Source organism: Mesocricetus auratus, unplaced genomic scaffold (assembly GCF_017639785.1).
Source record: "Mesocricetus auratus isolate SY011 unplaced genomic scaffold, BCM_Maur_2.0 Super-Scaffold_100020, whole genome shotgun sequence".
NCBI lineage: Eukaryota > Metazoa > Chordata > Mammalia > Rodentia > Cricetidae > Mesocricetus > Mesocricetus auratus.
This window is the reverse complement of record NW_024429201.1, coordinates 22142770-22166278: the sequence shown is the minus strand read 5'-3', so window position 1 is coordinate 22166278 and position 23509 is coordinate 22142770. Positions and strand designations below refer to the sequence as shown.

The following is a 23509-nucleotide window of genomic DNA, read 5'->3' as shown; positions in this document are numbered from 1 at the left end:
TCCGTTATTTTCTCTCTGGTACTTGTGCTATCAGATGAATGAGTGATGGCAAGTTTTCAAGCAACTTGCAGGTTTTAATTTCTGTACTATACAGATTCCTTCTTTTTTCCAATTCCAGGTTCTAAGTGCTAGTGTGATTCCTTCCTGTGAGCTGTCCACAGAATGAGCACCCTCACGTCTGTGGGATTTCCTCCCAGGGAAAGATGCTAGTTCTTCACACCTGGTCTGTCCAAGCTCTGCTGCTCCCTGAGCCCGTGCCTCTGGGTCTGTCCAAGCTCTGCTGCTCCCTGAGCCCGTGCCTCTGGGTCTGTCCAAGCTCTGCTGCTCCCTGAGCCCGTGCCTCTGGGTCCTCTTAGGCACTGCAGAGTCTTCCCAGCCCTAGAGATTTTCCCTGCCTCCCATCACCACCGCTTTGCACTTTCCAGACTTAGTCATTTTTGCTACTTCAAGGGGAGGATGTTATGAGCTGCTCTTCAAAAACTAACCAGTGGCTTCAGAGCACTCCTAAGGCTAACTTTACCCTTGCTGTGGAAAAACGAATGTGTTCAGACCTTCTGGTCAAAGCAAGCATTTACCAGGGTAAAGTGGGAGGTGATCCGATGGTCATAAGATCAGTGCCTCTGGACAGGAGCCATCAATTTTCATAGGACTGAGTTCGATGTTTTTTCTTTTAAAGTGAAAAATTCCTACTTAAAAAAAAAAGTTGTGGTGGCATTACCATAATTTATAGGCTGCTATACCTGATATAATGAAAAAAGCTTCAACACATAAAAGGCCTCAGGAATGAATATCTAATTTACACCACAGTTACATTAGAGAGCAACCGAACTTTTTAAAACATTCTTTTAAAGACTTATTTATTTATTATGTATACAGTGTTCTGTCTGCGCGCATGCCTGCACGCCAGAAGAGAGCATCAGATCTCATTAGAGATGGTTGTGAGCCACCATCTCTACAGCCCATAACTGAACTTTTTGCAGACTATGGATGGGACAGTCCTGAGCAAGGAGAGTTTCCTGTTTTAAGTGACAGTAACTTTTCTGTGACTCATGGCTTCCTCTGTGGCTGACTTCTGCATTTGGGAGGACTGCCTCAGAGTGACCTGCCATTCTTCTGACAACCGCTCTCTCCTGCCTCACACTGTAGCCCTTTTCCGATAATTTAGAAACCCTTTGCTACAATATCCACGACGTGCACCCCCAAGTATAGCCATTACCAAAGGGACGGCCTCAGTGTCTTCCACTGGCTCTTCCTGAGTCCATCATCTAATTCCTATTGTCCACTAGCATTTCCAATGCAGTATGGTTACCACTACCGCCAAAATTTCCTCCTTTATTGTACCTACCACAGCCTCCTCTTCTCCCACACCTCAGTTTCCTCATCCTGGCCCACTGCAACCATAGACAGCCTCCTCTACTCCTGGAACAAGGGCCACCGCCACAGTTTCCTTTGTCACCTCCAAAAAGGCGTGTATCATCATCACCCACCCCCACAGCCACCTCTGCTGCCCACATCTTCGCCAGCAGTGTCTACTCTTTGACCGAAGTGCCCAACCCAGCCAAAATTAACTCCACCACCCATGGAGTTGCCAAATCCACTGCCATGACCTACTTGTGATCCAGCAAACCGTATCTGTTGTTTAGAAGGGCTTTCCTCACCTTACAGCTGTGCACATGAATAGTGTGACATCTCTAAGCATTTTTATCAATTGATTCTTGATCACTAGAACTTTGAAATGAAATTCTTCCCTTTTTCTATTCTTTTTTTCCTGTCTTTCATAACTTGTGTGGTTTCAACTTTACAATATATTCCAAAGCAGTTTCTCAAATAATGTTCTTCTGTATATTTTTCAATGCCAAAACCAAAGGTTTTCTTCCCTGTCAAGTGGTGTCTTAGTTAGGGTTTCTATTGCTGCAGTAACACACCATAACAGAAAAACAAGTTGGGGTTCAATGGGTTTATTCACCTTACACTTCCACATTGCTTTTCATCTCCAAAGGAAGTCAAGACAGAACTCAATCAAGGCAGGAGCCCGAAGGCACGTGCTGATGCAGAGGTCATGGAAGGGCGCTGCTTACTGGCTTGCTCCCTATGCCTTGCTTATCCTGCTTTCTTGTAGAACCCAGGACCACCAGCCCAGGGATGGCACCACCCACAGTGGCTGGACCCTCCCACATTGATCACTAATTTAAAAACATACCTTCCAGTTGGATCTCATGGAGTCGTTTTCTCAATTGATACTCCTTCCCCTCTCATAACTCTGGCTTGTGTCAAGTTGTCATAAAACAAGCCAGTACAGATGGGCCCTGTGCTTAACAGAATTCTCTCTAGAAATAGCTCTAGCTGGCTCAAATATCCATCAATCTTGTGTGGTCAAATACACATGACTTCATCTACCTCTTTAACACAAGAGCAAGTCACAAAACCATCTGCTTGGGTGGTGCCCTATTTTAACACAATCTTCAAGTGGGCACCATCCCTCAAATGTCCTCTAGTGAAGTCTGCTGTAATTTCAAAGCTTGGACCAGTAAAAAAACGTTTCTGCAGTTGCTCTGGTGACGACATCTGGATTGAGGTGGTAGGCAACTTGGTTTTACCTCTTTTTAAAGATTACACTTATTTATTCACTGTGTGTTGGGGAGAGGGGGGTGTATATGCACCGTACATGTGTTTCGATCAGAGGACATTTGCGGGGGTTGGTTCTCTCCTTCTACCATGTGGGTTCTGAGAATTGAACACAGGTCACCAGGCTTGGCCTTCACTGTCTAAGCCATTTCCCAGACCTTTGTCTCTGTTTTGAGATGGAATTTGCCTCACCCCCATTAAGTTCAACATAGGGCTGAGTTCTTGGGCTTTCGGAGGACTGGAGTGATGGCTCAGTGGCTAAGAGCACTGGCTGTTCTCGACCATCTCCTAATTCTAGTCCCAGGTGATCCAATGCCCTCTTTGGCGTTTGTGGTACACAAACATACACGTAGGCAAATATCCATACATGTAAAATAAATTTCTAAAAATCTTTTTTTTAAAGTGTAGGCTTTTGGTACATGAGGCTGCCCTATAAATTACTGCATGTGGCTGGGTTTTTCTACTTCACCCCACCTGAGTTGTATTATGATATTTGGACTTTCCAGCTGCCAGAATTATGAGCCAATCAAACTTCTTCTTTGTATTTTACCCAACACTGAGTATTATGTTATAGAAATACATCTTGACTCTGGCAGACCTTACATATGCACAAGTACTTGCTTATATCCTCTTTTTTAAACACAACTCCTTATCATTTCTACTCCCTTCTACAGATCGAGTTCACCTTTCTCAGTTTTATTTTTCTTTGTAGTGAAGCCTGCTGGCTCTAAAACGTCAACCTCTTTTGTTGTTGTTGTGTTGTTTTTTGTTTGTTTGCGTATTTTTTGTTTTTTAGAGACAGGGTTTCTCTGTGGCTTTGGAGCCTGTCCTGGAACTAGCTCTTGTAGACCAGACTGGTCTCGAACTCACAGAAATTCGCCTGCGTCTGCCTCCAGAGTGCTGGGACTAAAGGCATGCGGCACCAACACCCGGCTGTCAACCTCTTTAGTTGATTCTAATCTTCTTCAGTGAGTTAAGACTGTCGAGTTGGGTCATAAGTGGCCTCATAATTGGCTTCAGCTGTCAACTGGGACATCAATTGAGGAATTGCCACCATCAGGTTGGCTTGGGGGAATGTCTGTGGGGAAATTGTCTTGATTAATATTTAATATGAGGAGAGGGGACAGGCCATTGAGGATATAAGTGTTCATCTGAAGGAAACCAGAAAGTTAAAATAAGAATATCAAGAATATAAAACAGCTGAAAAGGAAAAGACATTACAGAATGGCTTACTTGGCCAATTACCATTGTGGGAAATTGGCACTCAGTCCCACCAGGACCCTCTGAGGAACACTGTGGAATACACTTACAATGGATGGACAGGAGAGGGACTTTTAGCCAACTCTAGCCTCTTTGGTTGGGAAAAGTCTTCTGGGTCGTTAGACTTCCCAGCTATGTATGTGACAGGACTCAGACACTGAAGCTTTGGGAAAGGCTAAAAAGCATGGTGGCGAGCACTTGGTGGAGGGAATTCTTCAGCTTGCAACTCATGCAGCTGCAGCTAAGCCATGATCAGGACATGTGGCAAAGGTGCTGTTGTGACTACAGGATAATAGCTTGGGTCACTCAGTTAGTCTTTTCATTCCCATTGGGTTACATGGTTACAAATCTTAAACTGTTTAAAAATTGGCCCTAGGCATATAGTTCAGTGGCAGAACAGGAGATTACAATGTGGAAAGCCCTAAATTGGATCCCCAGCACTGCCAAACATAAACAAACAAACAAGTAAACAAATAGAAATTGGTCCTGTTCAGGCTAAGACGTTTACAATTCCTTCCTGGAGCCTGAGAATAAGATCTCTTTCACGAACCACATTGTAAAAGTTTCTTTTCTCATTCCGGTTGCCGTTGGCCTCTGGACACACTTGGTTCCTATAACTGGGTGACATATGGAAAGCAATCCTTGGGTATATTTGTTGTTGGTTCTTAAAATAGCTGAACTCTCATTCTTTTTACAAACATGGTTTGGCAGGCAAGTGTCTAGTGTAGTGAACCAAACTGCTTCTGTCAAGGAGTTCTTCAAAGGGAGGACAAGGGAGGAACCTGAGCGTAGGTTAGGCAGGAATTCACAAGCCCTACACACAGCTGGAGTTCCTGCACTCCAATGTCTAGCAGCTCATCTTTGCCAACTGAGGAAACATATTGTTTGTGGGAGTTACGATCTAAAATAAGTGCAGAAGAAGAAAGGGAATGCCAGCAGACCACAAGCTTAAAAACAAAACAAAAAAACCTTTTGGGATGGAAAATGTCAGAGTTAAAAATACCCTCAAAATCCCTATTTCTTTAAATAGAGTACACATATTTTATTTGTACAGATTTAACAGAGGTTCTTATTCACACTAGTTCTGCAAATCCCCTTAGTCTTGGAAACAATCTATCTGTAGATGGCTAAGCATTCCAGCCTTCCTGCTTTTGAGATCTGACTATTAATTCCTTAAACAAATGGAAGATAGACAGGAAATGCTAACATATGCTGCTAACACAACACAGCAATATAACAGGGATCAATTTCACTCTTCTCTGTAAAGTATTACATTTGATATATTATTTGTGATATATTTTGAAAATACATTCTTCACATCTTTTACTTGTATTATTTTTGATATTTTGATATGGGTAGAGGGAATGGCTTTGTGGTTTTAGGGGTAGAATTCCAGGTCCACATAGATGGTAGAAATTCAAGCTCGCCATTTGAGTTCATTCATGGTGGTTCTGGCTATGTGAAAGAAAGAAAAGAGAAAGAAAGAAAGAAAGAAAGAAAGAAAGAAAGAAAGAAAGAAAGGAAGGAAGAAAGGAAGAAAGAAAGAAAGAAGGAAAGAGAAAGTGTATCTAAGGTAGGTGTGTGTGCGTGTGTACATGTTCATATGTGTGTGTCAGCCCACTTGGATGTGTGTGTGTGTAAACATGTGAAGATCAGAGGCTGAGGTCAGGTGTGATCCTCAGCAACTCTCCATAATTTTTTTAGACAAGGACTTTCATCACTGAACACAGTGCTTGCAGATTCTGCTAGACTGGCTTGCCATGGGTTCTCTCTCTTTGTCTTCCTAGCACTGGGATTTCAGATGCATGCTGCTAAGCCTGGCTTTCATGTGGGTGCCAGGGATCCAAACTAAGGTTCTCACCCTTGGGCAGAAAGCACTTTACCAGTGAAGTCATCTTCCAAGTCATGATTTTTTTAAGAGCATGTTTTCTCTTCTATCTGGCTTTTGGATTATGGTTATCTGTTTGTTCACTGTGAAGATGTGTCTTTCCAAGGCACATTCTGATTGGATTAATAAAGAGCTAAATGACCAATAGCTAGGCAGGAGGTATTGAGTGAGACCCCCAACCACAAAGAAGACTCTGGGAAGAAGAGAAGCAGAGAAGCCAGCCAGACGGGGAGAGTCAAACACACAGAGTGGGATAGAGGTAAAAGCCTTGTGGTAGAACATAGATTAATAAAAATATGGGTTGATTTAAGTTATAAGAACAAGTAAGGAACAAGCCTAGGCTATAGGCCAAGCTTTTCAAAATTAATAAGAAGTCTCCATGTCATTATTTTGGAGCTGGCTGGCAGGACAGAGAAAGACTTGCTACAGTTATCCTTTCCTTACTCAGACTCAATGATATTTTTTCATCTGCATTTTATTTTAGTAATTGTTTGATTTCATTATTTATTTGAATTTCTCTGTTCCCTTGGGAGTCTGTTCTTATGTGTGTTGTCGGATGTGGACTCAATCTTATTCTTTCTAAATGGCTTTCCCCTGCTTTATAGATGCAAAGCACTGTGTTCCCTGGAGTCAGGTTACAAGCTCGCTTAATCATGCTGACTCACTTCTGTCCACAGTGAATCACAGCAGAATTTCTGTTTGGTTTGTTGTTTCAAGGGTACAGATTCTCCAGTTCTACCTGATTTGAGGCCACAATGATGCACCAAAAGGTTATTATGCTTAAAAAGCACTTTTCAGTTTACCCAGCCCCTGCTCAAGGGACATGAAAATTTACTGTTTCCATGACCAAGCAGTTCAACTTGTAGAGGTGTGTGCAAAGCAATTAAAGAAAATCTCAGGCCACATAAAACAAGTGAGATTTATAATTTAAGTTATTGCTAAATGCATTTGTCTTGAGTCTAGAGAAAGCTAGTTCTCATGTAAGAATTGTTTTGAGCTCATTCATTTCATGTGCAAATTATAGAGAACCCAACTCTTGTGTCACTCATGAAATCTAGAAGTGTAATATGTTACTGGCATCCGTTCATAAGACCCAGTGTCAAGGATAATACATTTATTTCTTTGGCCTTCCCTATTGATTCCAACATGGCTGCTGATGCTCTAACTGCTACATCTGAGGTTTCAGTGTCAGAACATGGCAAAGAGGCACACCCATTGTGTTACCTCATTTATCAGAGGGGGGAAAACCCCTTTCTCTAAATTCTTAGAAACTTAGGCTTCTGTGTCCTGGGTCATAATTCTATCATTCCCTAGATGCTAAGAAATAGAATATTTAAGCTTCATAATTCACAATCAAGGAAACAGTGGGCAAGAAAGGAGTAACCAGTCTAGTCCACCATGTGGAACTCTCCTATTTCTGTTTAACAAACAGAATGCCTGGAATGGTACAAGCCCAAAAGTCAATATGATGATGAGAGCTAAGAAAAAGTTGAATCAACAGGCCCCAAAGAGGGGGTGGACCCCCTACCCCAGCACAAGTAGAGAGAACTTCAGGGCAAGAGTTAGTCTCCAGAAAGACCATGATCTAGGTAGGCAACTTTAGACAGTTGGGGTACAGCCCCAACTCCCAACTCTACACATCAGAGACAGGCTAGCAAGTGAGTTCATTACTAGTGGTCAAGATTTAACCCATTACGCCTGCTGAATGAAAGCTCCGTAAATCCCACTAGCTGATGAAGCTGAAGAGAGTCTGGGTTAGAGAAGACATTGCTGGTCTGAGGGGTGGCCAGCCTGGAGGGTATGGAAGCTCTGCCCCTTTCCCCACATGCCTTATCCCTCTCATCTCCTCCATTTGGCTTCCTTGCATCCTTTGTAATAAACCACTACTACTAAATAAATCATGTTCCTGAATTTCATGAGTGCTTCCAGAGACTAGTTATCTGACCTGGAAAATGTATTAAGGGAACTAATAGATTTGTAGACCATCAGTCAGCAGCCCCATTGAAGACATGGAGCTTGTGATGAGCATCTGAGGTGGGGTAGTCAGGTAGAGCTGAGAAACCATTTATTCATGGGATCTGAAGCTAACTCCATGTAGTGACAGAACTGGCCTGAACTGTAGGAGACCTGGCCGGCATCAGAGTGGGCAGATGAAGTGTGTTGGAAGACACTACATTTGGTGCCAGGCATGTTATGAGCAAAAGCAGCTCAGAGGTCCTAATAGAACAGGATGACACTGGAAATCCTGGCTACGATGTAGGAAGACCAGCTTATTCAGTCAGAGGGGAGGAACCTTGACCTAGTGTCTCAAAGAGACAGATGATGATAGAACTAGAACAATGGTGTGTACTGAGAAAGAGAGCAACAGCACTCAGGGAGACCAAGTTAGCAGCTCTGGATTACACAGGGCTTAAAGCGTGGTAGGCAAGTTGATGAGTATCTCTGAAGTACACATTGCTTCTGCACAGCTGTAGATGAGATCACAGGCCAGAGAAGTAGGCTAGGGGCCGGAACCAGTTAGGAGTGTCAGGCTCAGCATGAGTGACAGCCTTCGGGTCCCATTTCAAGTACAGAAATGGGATTTAGGTCATATCCTTGAAGCATTTTCATCGGAAGTCAACTACTTTAATTCCAGCACTAGGAAGACAGAGGCAAGAGGATCTCTGTGAGTCTGAGACCAGCCTGGTCTACATAAAGAGTTCCTCCAAGCCAGTCAAAGTTACATGGGCAGATCCTGTCTCAAAAAAACAAAACAAAACAACAAAAATCAAAAACCAAAACAACAAAAATCAAAAAACAAAACAACAAAAATCAAATATCTGGAATGACTTAGGCTATATAGTTCAGAGGTAGAGTACTTGCCTTGTGTTCAGAAGGCCTGGCTTCAATTCCTCAGCATTATCAGAGACAGAAAGACGGAGGAGACAGAGAGAGAGAGAGAGAGAGAGAGAGAGAGAGAGAGAGAGAGAGAGAGAGAGAGAGAGAGAGAGAGAGAGAGAGAGAGAGAGAGAGAGAGGACTTTAGATCATTTAGATCGGGCATGGTGGTGCACACATCTAATCCCAGCATTAGAGAAATGGAGCCAGGCAGTTAGTTGTCTGTGAGTTAGGGGCCAGCCTGTTCCAGTCAGTTCCAGGACAGCAAGAGCTACATAGAGCAATCGAATCATCCAACCAGTTTGCTGGCTGATCAACTTACTGATAGCCATTTGAACCCCTCAGTACCTTGTCAGTTCCTGACTTTCAGAAATGGAGGTTGGATATTGTGAAATTGGCATTGGGATTCAGCCAAATCTTAGCCTACCCCCCAGTGAGTTAGTTATTTACTAAACATCAACAAACACTTAACAAACCTTCCAATTTAGCTAGTTTACTTAAACTCTACAAGTAAGCGCATTGAATAGGTCATAGAATTTCTCGAAATTCTCAGAGATTTTTGGGAACTCCAGCGGTAGGGCACAGCTTCGGTAGGCGAATGTTGCTGATACATTTTCTGCCTCTGACTCACTGGGTCACAAGTCCACAAGTCTCCAACCTGCCCGAAGCTGGCTTCTAGCTCTCTAGGGAGCACGGTGTCCCAGTGGCTCCTTCTTGCCCCAGCTTGTTTGGCTTTTGACTGAGCTTATCTGTGTAAGGCCCTCTCTCCTCAGCCACCTGTCTGGGGTCCTGTGAAGATGGAATAACTGAGATTATAAGCAAAGAACACAGTATCATTATCAGGACAGGAGTGTGAGGTGTATTGTGAGCAGAGGGCTCACTGCACAGAGGTGTAAGGTTCCCCGTATGTTTTTTTTTTTAAGATTTATTTATTATGATGTATGCAGTGTTCTGCCTGTATGTCTGCCTGCCGGACAGAAGAGGTCACCAGATATCATTACAGATGGCTGTGAGCCACCATGTGGGTGCTGGGAATTGAACTCAGGGCCTCTGGAGGAGCAGTTGGTGCTCTTAACCACTGAGCCATCTCTCCAGCCCCCTGCCCCCTGATATTTGAGCAGTAAGTATGTTGTCTTCTGCTCAAGAGACAAAAAAGCAAACAGGAAGTACAGGAAGCATCCACACCTGAACAGAAACCGAATTGGGAGCAGGATAGATGGTTGTGCGAGGAAAACTTCACACCTTCCTTGTCATCCTCTCAACCGGTGTCAATGCTGTGTAACTAGCTAAGAACGCTAGGCGGCAATAGACTGGGATGCTCACGTAAACAGACCTGATTAGAGGGATCGTTCATGAAAAGAACTGACTAACTCTCTAATCAGAAGTCAAATTACCTAATACTGTGTCTAGGTCTTGCCTTGATTTGGGGCAAAAATCCCATCTTGACTGGTCTGCTTCAGAGTTACTTTCTCTCATTTCTTCCTGGCTTGTGGGGTTTGCAAGTTTTTGCTAGGAAACTACTCATGCTGTCCTGGTTCCTTGCTTGGAGCCTCATTGCAGTTAGTTATGGGTACAGTTCCAAACAGTGCCTCCTAGTTGGCCTGAATTTGTAGCCATCCAAAGTCAATGGTAAAGCAATATCAAAGCAACAAAATGCTAGCTCTGAGTTATTGTAATATCTGTTACAACCAAAAATGTCTTCAGATTTACCAAATGTTTCTGAGGGCAAATATACCCTAAGGCAAGAACCACAGCTCTAGAAGTTAGATAGCTCCCTTTATGCAGTAAGAAAAGAAATGGCCTGGCAATGAGATACATATACAATATCAAGTCACACGGTGGACTGAAGATGGACAGTGAACACACTCCTAATGTAAACAGGCCCCCAGACCCTAGTAAGTCCCCCCAGACCTTAGCACAAATGACACATGACAGGAGTGCCATTCAAGCCACAAAACTCAACACAGTCCCTAGCTCTGGAAAAGTCTCTAAGTGTACTAACCTTGCCTTTTGCTTTCTATTGTTCTGCTTCTAGTTAACTGTTGAGTTGTGTCAACCCAGGATGTTGTTTTGTGCTTTAAAGCTCAAACCAGGAAGGTTCAGGGCGACCCTGGGATCCCAAACACCCAGGGTAGCTGCTGGCTGTCTAATAACACTTTCTACTGCCTTAACCCATTTTGTCTAATAAGGCTTTCTATTGTCTTAACCTATTTTGTCTAATAAGACTTTCTACTGTCTTAACCCATTTTTGAGTAGTCTTCTCTGGTGGACACCCCACAAACACCAAGGAAAAAATATAACTCCAGTTAAAAAGATTAAACATTTTCCCAAATTATTTGTCATTATAAAGTTACAAAATCACCAAAACAAGAGATCAGCATCTAGCTGCAAGGAATAACCGTGGATGGGTTCAATGCTAAGGAACTGGATTCCAACACAAGACCACTATAGAACTAATAAAGCATAGTTCTTAAGGAGTTAGCAAAACGGGCCTGAGTGTAGAATTATAGACAAAGAGAAAGGCTTAAGACATTGTAGGAAATGAAGAAGAACAGAAAAAGGCAGCTGAAACGATTGTAATTATAGGTTACAAGTATGCATTACATAAAGAGACTGTCACAAGGCTAAGTTGCTGTTGTTGACTTGAATATGAAACAGCAACTGCTCAGAAACCAGCTGATCATGCTGCTCAGCTGTGGACATGAAATCACGATATGCTATTCCTTTCTATTTGTGTGTCCTTTTATGACACCTATTTTAAAAGTTAAAACAATTTAACAGCATACTAGGGAACACAGACTATTGGCTGCCAATTGAAAGGGGTCATATAATAGATAAGGAAGAGAGAGAGAGAGAGAGAGAGAGAGAGAGAGAGAGAGAGAGAGAGAGAGAGAGAGAGAGAGAGAGAGATGACTATAGCTAAAAAGCTACCTGGGGCTAGGGATGAAGTGTACTGATAGAACATTCCCCTTTTTCCCTTGAATGCATAAGGCCTTTGTTTAAGTCCCTGGGGGGGGGATAGTGTCGTAGACAGTAGATATCATCGTTGGGTTTGTTTGCTAAAGTTTCTTATAGAAAGAAAGACGTTTTTAGGTTCTCTCAACACAAAAACAAGGGAAAATGTTGACCTCACATTTCTGTTGCTCAGACTTCTCTGGGGTAACATTAATGCCAGATCACCATGGAGCCATGCCTGCAAGCTCTGAATAAAAACACAGTCTTGGGGTGTTAACCCCAGTCACCCCAACTTCTGCTGTAAACACAGCAAGCAGGTGCTTCTAGGCATGAAAATACTCAACACATACAGCACTCATGTGTTATTCTTGGACACAATACAGCTGATGAATCTAGTCCATAAAAATGATGACATGTGTCTGACCAGTATCTCCTAACACCAGGGGAGCCGTTCTTTAAGTAAATAAGCTAAATGCAGCTTTAACAAAGGCAGAGAATGCATGTGACATAACACTAACAAGCACTCTAGAAAATGCTACTTGTCTAAGAAACTCAGTGACCTAAGAAATGAATGAAAATAGAGGTGTCAAGTATGAAGACACTGTGGTAAGAAGACTGGTTAATTTACATGTATTTAAATACAGAACTAAAACAATATTGACAGAGATTATGATTTATAAAAAAATCTAATAGTTAAACATAATATAACCATAGAAAGTTTGGCGATAGGTGTGAAATGTTCTCCTTCCTATTTGTTTCCAGAAGATAGATCTAAATTGGTAGCATATTATTAGAAAACAAAGCCTTCAACTTTTTAAAAATTTTATTTTTTTGGTGTATAAGTGTCTTGCCTACATGCACGTATGTGTACCACATGAGTGCCAGGTGCCTTTGGGGACAGAAGAGGGCTGGATTCCCTGGAACTGTCGAGACAGTAGTGGTGAGCCACCATGTGAGCGCCAGGGCACAAACCTAAGTCCTGGTGAAGAACAAATGTGCTTAAAGCTGAACCATCTCCCCAGCCCCCAAGTCGGTTTTGATTTTATTAACTTTAATGTAGTCTGAAAGCTATTTATATGCATGCCAAAGCTTTAATTTTATACATTGTATATTTTTACACTAAACTCAAGCACTTTTTCATTTAATGTTTTAGCATCTTAAAAGAGCATTTACATTTTGTAGAAATTGACAAGGTGTTCCTAAAGTTTGCATGGAAATGCAAGGATTCTAGAACAGCCAAGGTGGTCTTGGGAGAGAAGGAAGTTGAGGGACTCACTTCTCAATTTCAAAAGATACTACAAACCTCCAGTGATCGAGACATGAAGATAGATTCATGAGACAGATGGAAGAGTGCAGACATTAATCTCATCTATGGCCAGTAATATTTTGGAGTTCCATATTCATTAAAAGAGAGGGGAAAAACAATCCAGTTGTTTGGAAGCAATTGCATGTCAACATTCAAAAGAATGGATTTGGGATCCAGGTAGTGGTGGAGCACTCAGGAGACAGAAAAAGGCAGATCTCTGAATTTGAGGTTAGCCTGATTTACCCAGTGAGTTCCAGGCTACGCAGAGAAACCCTATCTCTAAAAACAAACAAACAAACAAAGAGAATGGATTTGTACAAGCACTTCACGTATCACACTGAAACTAAACGCAAATAGACCACAGACTTAAATGTAAGAGCTTAAACTGCACAGCTCTTAGAAACAGCAGAGGAATAAAATAAAGTGTTACAGAGAAAGCTGCAACAGGTATATTCATATCCACGTCTTTATGTGGCTATACATGTTGATTTCCCTGGGGAAGCAAGTGACTTCACATGGTAGACCTTGCTTAGCTTTTCAAGAAACTGTCTAATTGTTTTTCAAGATGGGAGTCATGCTTGAAATTTTTGCCAGAGGTGTTATGAGAATCCTGGTGTTTTGAAACCCTTGCCAACCTGCTAGGATAGCTTTTAAATATTAGTTGTTGTGACATGCATGCATGCAGTGACTGATTTTCATTTCCCTGGTGACAGTGGCAATGAGTGTCTTCTCATGTGTTTTGGGAATATATGTGTGTGTGTGTGTGTGTGTGTGTGTGTGTGTGTGTGTTTATACATGTAGTGTGAGTTCTAATTGGTCTTAATAATAAAAACCCGAGTCAGATATAGGGGTAAATGCTGAAATATCAGAGAAGCAGAGTAGCAGGCTCTACCTCTTACCTCTACTAAATCCTTGGACTGAAGCCGGGTGGTGGTGGTGCACGCCTTTAATCCCAGCACTCGGGAGGCAGAGGCAGGCGGATCTCTGTGAGTTCGAGGCCGGGCTGGACCGACAGCCTCCAAAACAATAAGGAGAAACCCTGTCTCATAAAACCAAAAAAAAAAAAAATCCTTGGACTGAATGCCCTGAGCTCCTGTCTCCACCTCCCTAGTGCTGGGATTAAAGGTGTGTCACTTGGCCGGGCGGTGGTGGCCCATGCCTTTAATCCCAGCACTCTGGAAGCAGAGTCAGGCGGATCTCTGTGAGTTCAAGGACAGGCTGGACCGACAACCTCCAAAACAATACAGAGAACCCCTGTCTCGTAAAAGCAAAAAAAAAAAAAAAAAAAGGTGTGTCACTCCAAGTGCTGGGATCACAGGGATGTGTAACGTGAAAAATAAGAGACTGATATTGGGGTTCAAGTTTCAAGCTGAAGCTCAGAGAAGTAAAGCAGCCAAACCAGGAGCTCTTACCTCTACCCAGCTGAAATGACAATCCTGTCTCCACAACAAATCCTCAGAGGCAAAGCTCTGAATTTCTGTCTCCTCCTCTTTATATTCCTTTCCCTGCCCAGCCATATCCTTCTATCTGCACCTCCCTAGTACTGGGATTAAAGGCATGAGCTCTGTTGCTCTTCAATCTTGTGTAGGCCAGGGTGGCCTTGAACTCAGAGAGATCCATCTGCCTGTCTCCTGAGTTCTGGAGATTAAGGTGCCTAGCTTCTACAGCTTATGTGGCTAGCTTGGCTTTCTGATACTTCAGGCAAACCTTATTAAATCATAAATAATGTACCACCAGAGGTGTGAGTTCTGTTTCTCTTTGAGATTGGACCAGCAAGGGTAGACTTGAACTCACAGAGCTCCGTCTGCCTCTGCCTCTCGGGTGCCGGAATTACAGGTGTGTGTCATCATTGTCTGGCCTCTGTGGCTAGCTAGTGACTTAACTCTGCACTCTGATCTTCAGGCAAGCTTTATTTGTTAGATCACAAAATATTACCTCATATACATACATGCATGCATACATACATACACACACACCCTCTCAGTGAAGCTTTAGTTCAAATCTTTTGTGCATTATTGTTGGCTGGTATACAGACACTTACTTATATGTTAGAGTAGTTTCTCCCCATTTGAGGTCTGTATCACACCTCCTTCTTTTTCTTCTTCTCCTTTGTCTTTGTCTTCTTCCTCTTCCCTTGCCTCTCCCTTCCCCTTATTCCCTTTTCCTTGTCCCCCCTTCCCTTGTTCCTTGTCCCCCCTTGTTCCCCATCCCCCTCCCCTTCCCTCTGCTCCTCCTTCTTCCTCTTCCCCCTTCTGCTCCCACTCCCCTTCCTCTTTTCTCCCTTCCTCCTCCCCTTCCCCCTTTTTCCCTTCCCCTCCCCTTCCCCCTTTTCTCCCTTCCCCTCCCCTTCCCCCTCTCCTTCCTCTTCCCCTCCCCCCTCCTCCCCCTTCTTCTGCTAGACAAGATTTCACTGTGTCATCCAGGCTGGCCTGGAACTCAGTATGTAACTGAAGCTGGCTAGAGTTCTTGGTCCTCCGGGTCATAGCCTTCTGAGTTACAGCTGTTTACCCCTGCCTGCAAGCCTAGATGATGTCTTTCCCAGAGAAAGGCGCTCTTCTTTTGAAATTTGTGCTTATTGTCCTGTGAGTGCATGGACACGTATACACATGGACACACACGTCCATGCACACGTGTGAAGGCAAGAAGACAACCTTGTGGAGTAGCTTCTTTGTTTGCACACTTATATGGGTTCTGTCGATTGAATAGAAGGCTTCAGGCTTGCATGACATGTACCTTAACCTGCTGATCTGTCTCATTGGAGGGCCCAAAAGAAAAGCTTTTAATTTTGATGGATTTTTTTCTTTTTATGCTGAATTTTATACATCTAAGAAAATTTTCCTTGGTAAAGATTTCTCTCCTACATTTTCTTCAAGTTTTTATAGCTTTAGGATTTAGGGCATGGACCAATTTTGATCCAAGTGTTGAGCAGTCAGTATTCATCTTTTCCACATTGATATCTTCTAGATTCAGCATTTGTGAAAAGGTTATCACATCACTGTGGTCAGACATTAGTCAACGCCACATGTGAAGGCAGGTTTAAATTTCATGCTGTTATTGACTTCCCAGAAGTCACTTGATCACTGAGCCATCTCTTTCTATTTCCAGACCTTGACAGATTCATGTGTTAATTTTAATAGTTGTTTGTGTAACCATACTATTACTCCTAAATAGGGATACTGTTAAGTAACTTGATCTTACACCTTTTTTTTTTTTACATTTTTGCATTGGTTAGTATCTCCATTGAAATATTGAACAGTGTGCTGAAAACATGCTTTTTTTTTTCTCATTGTGTCCCCATTAAATATGACATTAGTAGGTCAGGCTGTCTTTGAATTTTTTTTTTCAAGACAGGGTTTCTCTGTGTAATTTTGGAGTCTATCCTGGCACTTGCTCTATGGACCAGGCTGGCCTCAAACTCACAGAGATTCACCTCTGCCTCCTGAGTACTGGGATTAAAGGTGTGTGCCACCAATGCCCAGCTTGTCTTTGAACTTCTTATGTAGCTCAGTTTGACTTCAAACTCTGAAGCAAATTCTCCTGCTTCAGACTCCTGGGTGTTGGGATGACAGATGTGGGCTAATTGTAATTTTTTCTTAGATATTCTTCAGATTCTTTAGGTGTTTCCTATCTATTCCTAGTTTGCTAATACATTTCTACTTGATTATGAAAAATTGAAATGCACCCACCCTTTTACACAAACTTCTTCCTCTGGGAGCTTGTGCTAATTTTTATACGTGCCTATGAAATTATTTGTGTGTAAGGTTAACTATTGTGTCATCACTTGTAAAAGCATACTATTGCAAATATGTTTACTGTTGCATTCTTGCAAGAGAAAACTGTGATGGGAGAAAGGAGCTCTGTGCACTGAAGGGCATTGTCTACCATCCTGGCTAAGTGACGTCATGCCTGAATTCTGAAGCCAGAGTACTTGGTTTCACCTCCTGACTCAATTACTTACCTTCCTAAGCCCCATTTTCCTCATCTGTAAAGATGGTGAGAAACCTGTCCATACAAGCTGCTGTCACAATTCAACACTTAACATTTGTGAAGCGCTTAACAGCAGGGCCCAGCATCACACAGTCTCTGCTAAAGGCACCCCTCCATTACTTTCACTAGGATGACAAACTCTCCATTGTTCACTGTTAAGTAACTTGAATCAATGAAAACAACTACTAGAAATAATAATGTTACGACTGTGGTGGCATAGATGTCCGTATTGTATGAATGTGCATCTTTTGGGTATATGTCTAAGGGTGGAATTGCTGGGTCTTGTGGTAGACTGATTCCCATTTACCTGAGGAATCTCTATACTTATTTCCAAAGTGGCTGTACGAGTTGGCACTCCCACCAGCAGTGGAGAAGTGTTCCCCTTTCTCCACATCCTCTCCAGTATAAACTGTCTTTTGTGTTTTTGATTTTGGTCATTATAACAAGAGCAAGATGATATCTCAGAGTTGTTTTGATTTGCATTTCCCTAATGGCTAAGGATGTTGAGCACTTTCTCAAGCGTCTATCAGCCTTTTTGACTCCTCTATTGAGAATTCTCTATTTAGTTGTGTACCTCATTTTTTAATTGGATCCTTTGGTGTTTTGGAGACTAGCTTCTTGAGTTCTATGTATATTTTGGAAATCAGCCCTCTGTCAGATGTGAGGTTGGTGAATATCTTTTCCCATTCTGTGGGCTGCCGTTTTTGTCTTGTTGACTGTATCTTTTCCCTTACAGAAGTTTCTCAGTTTCAGGAGGTCCCATTTATTAATAGTCGACCTCAGTGTCTTTGCTACTGGAGTTATGTCCAGGAAGCAGTCTCCTGTACCAATTTGTTCAAGGGTACCACCTACCTTCTCTTCTAAGAGGTTCAGTTTGGCTGGAGTTATGTTGAGGTCTTTGATCCATTTGGACTTAAGTTTTGTGCATGGTGGTAGATATGGATCTGTCTGCAGTCTTCTACATGCCAGCATCCAGTTATGCTAGCACCACTTGTTGAAGATGCTTTCTTTTTTCCATTGTATAGTTTTAGCTTCTTTGTCAAAGATCAGGTGTTCATAGGTATGTGGGTTAATATCAGGGTCTTCAATTCGATTCCATTGGTTTACCTGTCTATTTTTGTGCCAAAACCAAGCTGTTTTCATTACTATAGCTCTATAGTAGAGCTTGAAGTCAGGGATGGTGATGCCCCAGAAGTTCCTTTAATTGTACAGGGTTGTTTGGCTATCCTGGGTCTTTTGTTTTTCCATATGAGAATTGTCCTTTCAATGTCTGTAAGATTACGATTTTTACTACGTTGATCCTACTTATCTAAGATCATGGGAGAGCTTTCCATTTTCTGGCATCTTCTTTAATTTCTTTTCTTAATGACTCAAAGTTCTTGTCATACAGGTCTTTCACCTGTTTTGTTAGAGTTACCCCAAGGTATTTTATGTTGTTTGTGGCTATTGTAAATGGTGATGTTTCTCTGATTTCTTTCTCAGCACATTTATTGTCTATATATTGTAGGGCTACTTTTTTAAGTTAATCTTGTATCCTGCCACTTTGTGCTTATCAGCTGTAGGAGTTCCCTGGTAGAATTCTTTGGGTCACTTATGTAGACTTTCACAGCATCTGCAAATAGTGAAAGTTTTACTTCTTCCTTTCCAATTTGTATCCCTTTGGTCTCCTTTTGTTGTCTTACTGCTCTAGCAAGAACTTCAAGTACAATATTGAAAAGATATACAGAGAGTGGACAACCTTGTCTTGTTTCTGATTTTAGAGGAAATGCCTTGAATTTCTCTCCATTGAGTTTGATGCTGGCTGTTGGTTTGCTGTATATTGATTTATTATGTTTAGGTAAGTTATCCTTGATTTCTTTTGACAACTTAGTCTGAGTAGTAACCTACTACATATACCGTCCCTCCTTAGTTCAAAGTAGTTGCTCAATGAATGTGGAGTTAGTGTCGGAGGAGATGAAAGAGGTCTGGCTAAAGCAAAGACTATCAATAGCTTTTCTTACCCAACCAACAACTGGGGGTTGGGTTTCTCAAGATGTCCCTTCAGCTGTGCAAGTCTAGACAATAGCATTTTAAAACCAAGTCACTGAGGAAATCTCCATCTTTATTGTTCTGTGTAGACAAAGAGATCCTTTCTTAGATTTGACAAACCAGATAAAGCAGTAAAATGAAGACAAACCCTAAAGCAATGTAGATAGATGCAATCTTCAAGGTGAATACAATTTCTCACTCCTTTGCTCCACATAAAATAATGCATCCTCTCAAATAATTCTCACCATCCCCTCTCCTCTCTTATTTCTTCATTGGCTAAATTAAAAAGAAAAGCACAGGATTTGTGTGTGTGTGTATGTGTGTGTGTGTGTGTTGCATATTATTTCCCATAGAGGACTGATAGTATAACTTGTTTAGTATTTAAAAAAATCAAAGTTTTCACTTTTTCTGTTATATCAAAATGGGTGACTACAACCGATTCCAAAGACATGAACCTGCCCACTGTGCAGGGTGTACTCTGGGAAGGACAGATCAATACCCACATAGTTCAACAGAAGCAGCAGTGGGGTTTATATGCAGTCAGGCTTTCCATCTTCACATTTCCAAGTCTTCAGATGTAATCAACTGAGCATCAGTAATATTTACAGAAATATTGTATTTGGAGGTGCCAGCAAGATGGATCATTGCAAAGGGAACTTGCTGTCAGACCTAAGGGCTAGAGCTTGACTCATGGAATCCACATGACAAGAGAGAATCCATTCCTGCAAGTTGTCCACTGGCCTCCACATGTGTGGTGTGGTATATATACGCACAAAACCAAATAGATGTTTTTAAGAAGTGGTTTTTGCTTTGAATCCAGATTTGATGGGGCTCACCTGTAATCTCAATATCTGGAAAGCTGGCTGAGCTGATCCAGACTTTTCTCTACTTAATCCATGAACTGTAGAGTATAAGAGCTATTTATCTAGCATTTGCATTGGTATGATAAGAGATCTAACAATCATTTAATGTCTAAAGGATTATACATGTATTCTTTGCACATAAAACACTGTTTTATATAGGGGATGTGAGAAGCAATGATCCTCACTTTGCAATGAAAAAATTCTCATTTCTTAATAACCTGAGTTGTGAAATCCAGGCAGTAGTTTATTAAGAGCTTTTGAAATCAGACATCAGCCTAGAATGGCAGGTGAGCAGATTAAGGCAGAGAATAATCGCTTTCAAAAGTTGATTAAAATTTTAGGGGCTGAAGAGAGATGGTTCAAGTTATGGGCACTTGATCCTCTTACAGAGGACCCAGGTTCTGTTCCCAGGTTCTGATATGGTGGCTCAGTTTTCTGCAACTTTTGTTTTGGGGTATCTAACCCTGCTTCTGACATCTGTAGGCTCCTGTATGTATGTACACAGTGCACAAACACACATAAAATAAAATGTTTTCTAAAATGTTGAAATGTTATGCACCTATGTATGTCTGTTTCTCTTTCCCTCTCTGTGTGTCTATGTGTGTGTTTTTCTGTGTATGTTTTGTATGTGTGTGTCTCTTTGTGTGTATCTATGTGTGTCTGTTTCTCTCTCTCTCTCTCTCTCTGTCTCTCTGTCTCTCTGTCTCTCTGTCTCTCTCTCTCTCTCTCTCTCTCTCTCTCTCTCTCTCTCTCTCTCTCTCTCTCTCTGTCAGCTGCCTGATATGGGTGCTAGGAACCAAACTCTGGTTCTCCAGAAGAGCAGCAAGTGTTCTTAAGTGCTGAACCATCTCTCCAGCCCAGGAAGTGTTTGCATCATTCGGATAAACAGGACAGTAAGGCCAGTCCAGAAAAGAAAATCCACACAGCAGACAAGTGTGTTCTCCTGCATCTACCCTCAGGGTCTCAGGGTCTCTAGAGGGTGGTGGATGAATTTTCCTTCCCTTTGCCTCAGTGTCTCCTTGATCTCTTTCACACAGAAGATGGAGCAAAAGGAGCTGCAGACCAAGGGTGGAAGCTGCGTTCAAGGGGGAGCCAGCTGCTGAGACAAAGAATAAGAAAAAGTGTAGCAATTCTTCTAGGGCGTGTCGCTAACCCTGTGATACACATCCCCTATCCTTCTTTCTTATGGTAGGAAAAATTAAAATGTAAGTACTGCCATGGTGAGTAGATTTCTGTTTAAATGAAAATATGAAGATAGCTGACATAGATCACCCAGTCAACCTAGTTGTGCTCTGGACTCGACCCATGCACCTTCCTGAGACTGTTTTCATCAGGATAGCCAATATCGCTTACCATTTATCAAGATCAGAATATAGGAGTGGGCTGGTGGGTGATGAGTCTGAACAACAAAAATATGTCAATAGCTACTGTAGAAATAAACCCATTTAAAAGGCATGTTTAGAATGCACTTTTCTGTTGAGAACCTTGGGTTAGGTGCTGCTTCTTCATTACAGCTCTTAAAATTTTAAAAAAATTATAGGTTGGTATCTGTAATCCTTACACTTGGGAGGTTGAGGCAAAAGGATATACTCGTGCATACAGGCATGTGCCAATGCTTGTGTGTTTGAGTGCATGTATGTGCACGCACGCACACACACACACACACACACACACAAACACACAAACTATTATGTGGTTTTCAAACTATTAAGCTGACAACATTAAAAAAGAAGATAACAGTGACTGACAGGTGACAATGTGGGCACTTACAGGAGTTGGGGTGGAAATCAGTAGAACCTATATACAAAGCAGTTCAGAAGCCTTTATCATGACTTAAATATCTAGGGCCAGAGAGATGGCACAGCAGTTAAGAACACTGGCTGTTCTTCCAGAGGACTGGGCTTTGATTTTCAGAACCTACATGGAAGGTCACAATTGATTGCAGCTCTAGTTCTAGGGGAATGCAACATCCTTTTCTGGCCATTGGTCATGCACATGGTGCTCAGACATACAAAACACCTGCACACCCAAGATAATAAAAAATAAAGAAGAAAAAAATGGAGTTCCACTTCTGGCCAGAAGAGTCCTGACCTTTTAAGTATACCTTAAACCACTGTAAATATAAGCCAACACATGAAATGATCATTTGTAGGATGTTGACCTTCAGGTAGCACTGGAGCCAGGGGAACTATGGGAGTAGTTCCTTCTCACTGCCCCAGTTCTCTGCCTAGAGACACAGCCGCTGCTCCTACCAGGAAGGCAAATTCAGCTGGAGTCCAGCAGTTTTACTGTGCTGAGAAATGGTGCTTAGAATTTGGGAGGTCAGGGCAGACATACCCTGCAGGCAGGGTTTCAGACAGAGGGAGGTACAAATAGCACACTCAGAAGTCTCCTACTAATCCCCTTAGTCTGACTGAATACCCATCAGCACAGATGGGTGAAGGTACCAAGAAGAGGTGGCCTTATTTTCACATAGGCAAAATAGTACACTGTAGTGCTATTTGCAGTAGCAAAATACATCCCAGGAGGAGAGTACTTAGATCTTGTAGAGTTCTACAGTCACATAATAGAACATTAGAGGACCTTAATGATGGTCAAGTTCTCTGTATGCTGCTATGAACAGAGTATACGGTCTGGTGAGATGGCTCAGTGGGTAAGGGTGTTTGTCTCTGGATCCATATAGTGAAAGGAGAGAACTAACTACCTCAAGTTGTCCTCTCATGTGCATATTGTGGTACATGCACACCCCACCCTCCACAAATAAATAAATACATGTAACAATAATAAAAGAAAACAACATATGAAATAAGTCAGAAAGTTTTATTTTGTGTGAAAAAGGTAGAACTATACATATGTTCTTATGCATGATTTAAGAAACTTTAGAAGGATACTATAGAAACCATAAGTAATGCTTACTTATGCTTATAAGGGATATTAGGAGCTGGGTATACTGGGACCAATGTTGAGAAGAAAATAATTACTCTCTCTCTCTCTCTCTCTCTCTCTCTCTCTCTCTCTCACACACACACACACCTAGATAGTATTCATAAATCTATATGTATATATATGTCATACATCCACACAATCACCCTAATAATCCTTCCTTCACTCATATTTCTCCCTACACCTTTATTCTTTCTCTGCCCACTCACTTGTCCATCATCCATTATGTCATCATCAACTCATCATATCTATTGTCATTCTTCGTGACTTCCCTGAGGTTACTCCGTTCCCTTGTGACTTCACCTCTGGGTATCTCTGATCCTCTGACTCAATCTTTTTCTTCCCCTCATCTCTCATCACACCTGTTCTTTTACACTGTGGCCCAACTGTCTCTGGACGTTCATCTTCAAAGTTTCCACCTAAGACATTGTCTCTCCACCTCTTGTCATCTGGTGAAGTCTGACTTCTCTTTCATGCATACATTTAGATGCCATCTCTAACTTGAGCCTGGTATCTGGTAATTCTTCTGTCACAGTATTTTAATACTGGATTACACTTGCTTGTCTCATTTCCTGCCTCCACTATAACTTTCTTAATGACAAGAACCTTCTGCTTTGCTCACCATTAATTCTCTACTTCACTCCTGGGACTTGATTGTTTTCACAGTTTAAGCTCTCGAAACTACGTGTTTAAATGAATGAATGAACTGTATATACTTTACAACCAGAGTCCATAACAGCCAAAGGATTTTGGAGGTATAGAATATTAAGCAGACCAT

The 23509-nt window shown here is 41.9% G+C and overlaps 1 long non-coding RNA gene across 1 annotated transcript in view; it reads left to right on the top strand.

Moving 5' to 3' along the window:
- Positions 1-2453: 2453 nt before the first annotated feature.
- The window catches only part of LOC110339320, a 47257-nt gene continuing 26201 nt past the window's right edge, over positions 2454-23509 (top strand). The window contains exons 1-2 of the long non-coding RNA XR_002381438.2: positions 2454-2578; positions 20826-20993. This is a non-coding gene — a long non-coding RNA (uncharacterized LOC110339320). The remainder of the gene's footprint in view (positions 2579-20825; positions 20994-23509) is intronic.